The sequence below is a fragment of the Callionymus lyra genome, chromosome 14, assembly GCF_982586985.1.
Source record: "Callionymus lyra chromosome 14, fCalLyr1.hap1.1, whole genome shotgun sequence".
Classification (NCBI taxonomy): domain Eukaryota; kingdom Metazoa; phylum Chordata; class Actinopteri; order Syngnathiformes; family Callionymidae; genus Callionymus; species Callionymus lyra.
In genome coordinates this window covers 12,698,170-12,704,169 of record NC_141831.1, presented here as the reverse complement: position 1 = coordinate 12,704,169, position 6,000 = coordinate 12,698,170, and the positions used below count along the sequence as shown (strand labels likewise).

Sequence of the window (6,000 nt, the reverse complement as noted above, 5' to 3'; positions counted from 1 at the left end):
TGTGCCGTTGAAAAGCCTTTTTCTTTACGCATGAGCACGAGTTACACGCTTCAGTCGAAACAGGAATTTTAAACAAGTCGCGATTAAAGGAGTTGCTTTTTATCTTCTGTCGTGGCAATTTATGTTAGTCATTTTTAGTTTTTAAAGCGCATTTCTCAGACCACTAGGCTATTAAACAACACAACAAGACACAGTTAAAAATGCATACACATTTAAAAAAGACCGCACAGTGACAAACACCGTTGCACCAAGATAGTTAAAGCCTGGACAAATAAATTGGTCTATATTATGGCAATCACCAAAATATAGCTGATAAGAAAGGTGTGAACCTGCTTATCTGTTTACAGAGGATATTTTAATGTAATATTAGTACATGTAATCTGATTTATTTTCTTTAAACAGCCCATTCCTTGGTTTACTGGAGCCCTAGTCACAGAAAAACTTGATTTCTGAAACTTTTTTAATTTTTTTTTATTTTTATTAGTCTTTAAGGCTGGATATTGGCAAGAATCTGACGATACGATACATATCACGATAAAAGGGCAACGATACGATTTATTGTGATGTATGCAATACTGTTTTTGTTTTTTTACAGACCACATGACTCCTGACGAAGTCGTGACTGCTTTCATTTGTTTCGAAACCAAAATATGACCAAACATCAGATTTCAAAACTGCTGGAGTCGATTGTATCCTCTCGTCCTCAGTTATCGCCAGGATCTTCGCCGGATTTCAATTCATTTAGCTGCAGGGGACGTATTGACTGCCGTAAGCGTAATTGCAACAGGAAAATGAACAAAGGGCGAACAAATATTGCATCTTGTACATTTAAAGAAATATACTTTTTTTTACACACATATTACTGAACTTTAAACTATAAACAAACTAGGTAAAATTGAATATATATATTTTTTCAAATAATTGATAGTGCTGTCGAATATCGCGACAGTATCGTTGAAAAGAATATTGCGATATATCCCCATATCCACATTTTGTACCACCCCATGTGTCTCCCCATTTTGTAATTTCGCTTAGTTTTTAACTTGACTACCTCACATGTCATTTATATTAAGATCCTAATAGTAAATCCCCCAAAATATATTTTCAAATATATATTTTCTATACCCAAGTATTATCACACAAGTTAAACACAGTCCACACACTGGAATTTCTTGTCCGTTATTTATTGAAAGCACATTGAAAGTCGTTATTTTACAGCATTTAACCGAAAACTTCCTTCACTTAAGTAAAACGACAACCACACGTAAGGCAGAAGCTCCGTGAACAAGACACTTCTAGCAGTGAAAAGAAAAGAAAACTTGTCAAAAACTGGCTTCGCATTTGCTAAAAATACATCCCTGAACTGTTTGCACTCTTCAGATGATCAGTATTTTCTGGGATATTTTTCTGTGATATTGGGGGAAATAAAAGTGAGAATTTATTCAGTATTTTTTCCCCCCCACAAAATCATGACTTTTGTCTGCACTAACCAATATTTGGTTAAACATTTACTTATTCAAAGCTATAAATCCTATGCTTCTTTAAGTTCTTTTTTAAGAAAAAATAGTTAAATAAATACTTCTGGTTTACTATGACTTATCTTTATAATAATGGTTGCTAGGATGGATTTTTTTTTCTCTTGCACTTCAGTTTCTTCCTAAATAAATACTCATAAAAAAAATTCTTAAAAAGTCACAAACGCTAATTTTTCCTAAATAAAACTCCAAAATATTTCATCAACAACCCTGATTCTTAACGAAAGTCCAGCTCGACGGTAGCTTGATAATAATAATAATAAACGGGGGTTTAATTCCTGTCCAGACTAATGGGAGGAAGATAAGAGCCGTCCTAATATTTGGTCAGACTTTCTCTAAGAAGTCCAGCCACAGCTGGCTTATCTAAATCCTCTTGGCGCCGAAAAGACGGCGCCGAGGAACGCTTACTTTTTGCCTGAAAAGCAGCTCTTGTACAAGTGACGCGGCGGCGTCTTTTTTGCCAACTTATACAATGTCCCGTGTTGAACAAAAAAAAAAAAAAGGAAATGAAAGGATGAGAATATAATGTTCTTTCTGGCGCCTTTTGTCGTCTCCTGAGGCGGCCGGGCTTGGGTGGCGGTTCTTGATGCGTCCCCCCCCCTCCCTCTCTTGTGGGGCTCGTGTTACAATGCGTTGGGTGTCGGTTTGGTTTCACCGCCGCCTCTGTCCGTCTCCTCGTCTTCGTCAGATCTGCCCGGATTCAATTGAGGGCTGAAAACACAAACAGAGGCATTCATAAATTTGTTGTTTTTTTTTAGTCGATGGCGTGACTCTCTTGTACAAAAATACGTCGAGATCACTCCAAACGAACGAGCCTATCCTTCACTAGAAAACATCATTTTCAGTCCCACGTGGCTTGAAAGTCTCTGAGATTCCACGGCTCAGAGGTGAGAATTGCTTCTTCTCTCGGCTGCTTTTTTTATGCCTCTTTTACAGTCTGGCGGCTCGCCGGGTGATGGTCGTCATTTGCCTCCGCACAATCCCAAAGATGGCAGCTGCTCAAAAATACCTATTTCCCCAGAACACAAGATGGCTGCTGAGGCCACGACACCGTTCACCCTTTTTTTTTTTACGCTTTTTGAGCCACCCAAATATATTGACGGCAGTAGGCTGCGACGCAGCTCGTGTAAGGATGGGTACCAATTTCATAAAATCATTGGTTCTGTCATAAACGACCATAGCAAGTCAAAGTTACGCAGATTTTTGTGCTTTATGTTGGTTTTAGTGTGATTTTTACTGATGAAAGTTTTGTATACAATAACGAAATTGAGCATTTATTCTAGAAATATAGTCGTGACGGTGAGTTGTTGAACTCTTACTCCTTATCGGAATTTAGCCACAAAATTATACTGACAGAAAACAACTCTGTGTGTCACTCTTGATAAATCTAACCCCTGATAACAATATAAACAATATAACTTGTTTGGGTTTGTTTTTTTTAAATCAGTTTTGGACAAATTTTTCGCTTCTTTCCTGTAGCACTGTTTTAAATCCACCGGTATTTGAAAATGAATCATACGGGTTTTATCCAAGTGTCTTATGGAACTGGAATTGAACCAGCAACCCTGTTTGCAAATAAATTGACCAGCCGAGCCGATTGTGTCGCCAAAGAAACTTTTCCTAAGAACTCCATCTTTGACCGTTACCATGGCAATCAGGAGCATTTTTTTTTTTGCGTGAAGGATTGCGAAGAGATTAAAGTCGTAGCAGAACGAACGATTCCTTCATCTCGTCTGACACGCCGACTTCTGGATGTCATTTTTTAAAATTGCTACTGGATTAGCCTGGAGTGTCTCGATAAAGAGCATTATTTAAATCTCAGCATTATTTAGGGGCAAACTTTTGTTTTTTCACCAACTAAAAACTTTATAAAGTTTCAACTAGCATGATGCTATGATGCTATGATGCTATGAAGCTATGATGCTATGATGCTAGCTGTTTGATGAAACATTGAGTGGTGTTTGATGATAAACAACTAAAAGAGATTATTGTTGACCGAAAAAAAACGTCTTCTTTTCTAATACATGGAAGCTATGTATTAGCTTAGCCTAGCATTTAAACTTGGGGTCTCAAATGCTCAACTCTTGTGACTTTTGCGGCCTGTGAGATGATTTTCTGTGGCCCTCAAATAGTTTTTATAAGCAAGTAAGTATAGTTTAGATGAAAAAGAATTACAGAGAAAAAAAATAAACTTCCAAACTAACAGTGGAAAAAACACAAGAATCCCCAAAAACATAAAATCACAAAATGTGAATTAAATTTGGATCAAAGACATCCAGAAAAAACGGCTTAAAGACCCCCACGGAACATGTGGCCTAGTCTCAAGAAGAATCAGACCTTTTGTGGCCCCTGAGCCAGATGAGGTTGAAACACCCGATTTAAACAATAAAAATAAAAAAACCTGACAACACACACTTTCTAAGTCGGCAAAAAAGTTATTTCAGAATCAAACTACATCAAATCTAGAGGACAATTATAGTTATGTTCTTTAGAATTAAAGTGCTTTAATGTTATGTTTACATGTCGATTTCTGTTGTGTCTCATATTCACAATATTGAATATATAATTATATTAAGTAGAAAAAAAAACTTTTTTTGCTGCCCATTATTTGCTCTGTCTTGACGATCCCTTATTACAGCTAAAGTACATATCAAGGCACCGTCATCAATGTAAATCAGAAACGATTTCCTCAGATTTCCGTGAGTAGCTGGACTGTAACACAAAGGGTTGCAGACCCGACCGTGCATTACTCTTCTCTGGACTCACACAGCAGCAGGTTAAGACTCATTAAAGCACAGATCATCCTGCTAATGGAAGCGAGTGTTTGCTCAAACTAATCATGCCGGAATTTAATTTTCCTTTCATAAGCTCCGGACAGAAGTACGCGCTCTCCGTACGCCGGCTGACGTTAATAAAAGTAAATTAATACAAAGCCTTTGCATCTCTGAATATGTCGTCATGACAACTCAAGGCAACGCTCCGACTGAATTAATTGAATAGAAACTTCCTTTTCCCCCCTGAGAGAGTTGCTGCCTCCAGCGTGTATCAGCTCTTGGTATTTAATAAACACCCTGGAGGATAGAAAAGAGGGAATAGAACGCGCCTATAGCATGACTCGCTCCATGTTTTGTTAATGACTTATTTGGTATTTTTAAAGAGGTCAAAGGTACGTCCCGGCTCTTGAGTACATGTTGTCTGTCAGGACGAGATAATCGACGGTTAGCGAGTAGACAATTAAGGCCGCGCGGTTAATTGTGTGGGTGAATTTAATTATCGCTTCTCAATTAAATCTTTGAAAAAAATCTCAAATTGAGTCAAATTGACTGGGATGACAATTACTATCATGCCGTGTTGTGTTTGGAAATACCGTATTCTTCGGGCTATTGGAACACTTGAATATCGATAGTGGTCTCATGTTTGAATTCTGGTTGTACTGACTGATACTGAAAGTATTTTAAGGCACACACCGCCGTCAAAACTTTGTTTTATTACAACTTTGGTCATCTATGAAGCTGTGACGTGAGGCTCTTTTATGTTACTCCAGAAGGCTCCATAGTATTACTCCGTAATATTAAAGCTTGAGTATTACACTTCAAGGCTTCGTAGTATTACTCTGTGAAAATTACAGCACAAGGCTCCGTAGTAATATTCAACGAGGCTCCTTGAGAATTACTCCAAAAGCGCCGTAGTATTACTCCTTGGGTTTTACTCTGCATGGCTGGATAATATTACTCTTTGAGTATTACTCTGTATAGTATTACTCCTTGATTATTACGCTGCAAGGCTACATAGTTTTACCCCTTTGGGTATTTTTCTGTATAGTATTACTCCTTGAGTATTACTCTGCATGGCTGGATAGTATTATTCCTCGAGTATTACTCTGCAAGGCTGGATAGTATTACCCCTTTTGGTATTACTCTGCAAGGCTGCGTAGTATTACTCTTTGAGTATTACTCTGCAAGGCTGCGTAGTATTACTCTTTGAGTATTACTCTGCAAGGCTGCATAGTATTACCCCTTTGGGTATTACTCTGCAAGGCTGTGTATTATTACTCCTTACGTATTACTCTGCAAGGCTGTGTAGTATTACTCCTTGAGTATTACACCACAAGTATCCATATTTTTATTCCGTGAGGCTATAACTTCTTGAGAATTACTCCGTGGGGCTCCATACTTTACTTCCTGAATATAACTCTGCTAGGATCCTTGGTAATTTGCAGCAAGGCTCCACAGTATTACAGTAGTATGTGTATTACTTTGTGTGTATGTCTCTGTGAGTATTACTCCGCAAGGCTCTGTATTATTACTCCAGGGGGCCCCGTAGTATTACTCCGTGAGTATTACTCCTATGTACAGTCTACATATAATAAGTAATAATGGGTTAATATAAATATGTATGCTATATAGATCATACTCCAGGTGTCCTTTCTTTCTGTCAAGTCTAAAAAAAATAAATCCAGAGTATT

At 37.8% G+C, this 6,000-nt stretch overlaps 1 protein-coding gene across 1 annotated transcript in view; it reads right to left on the bottom strand.

The window, feature by feature from the left end:
* Positions 1-1,163: 1,163 nt before the first annotated feature.
* Positions 1,164-6,000, bottom strand: part of LOC148066051 (unconventional myosin-XVIIIa-like) — a 94,881-nt gene continuing 90,044 nt past the window's right edge. The window contains exon 42 of the mRNA XM_087806740.1: positions 1,164-2,246. The gene's annotated coding sequence lies outside the window, so the exon portion shown is untranslated. The remainder of the gene's footprint in view (positions 2,247-6,000) is intronic.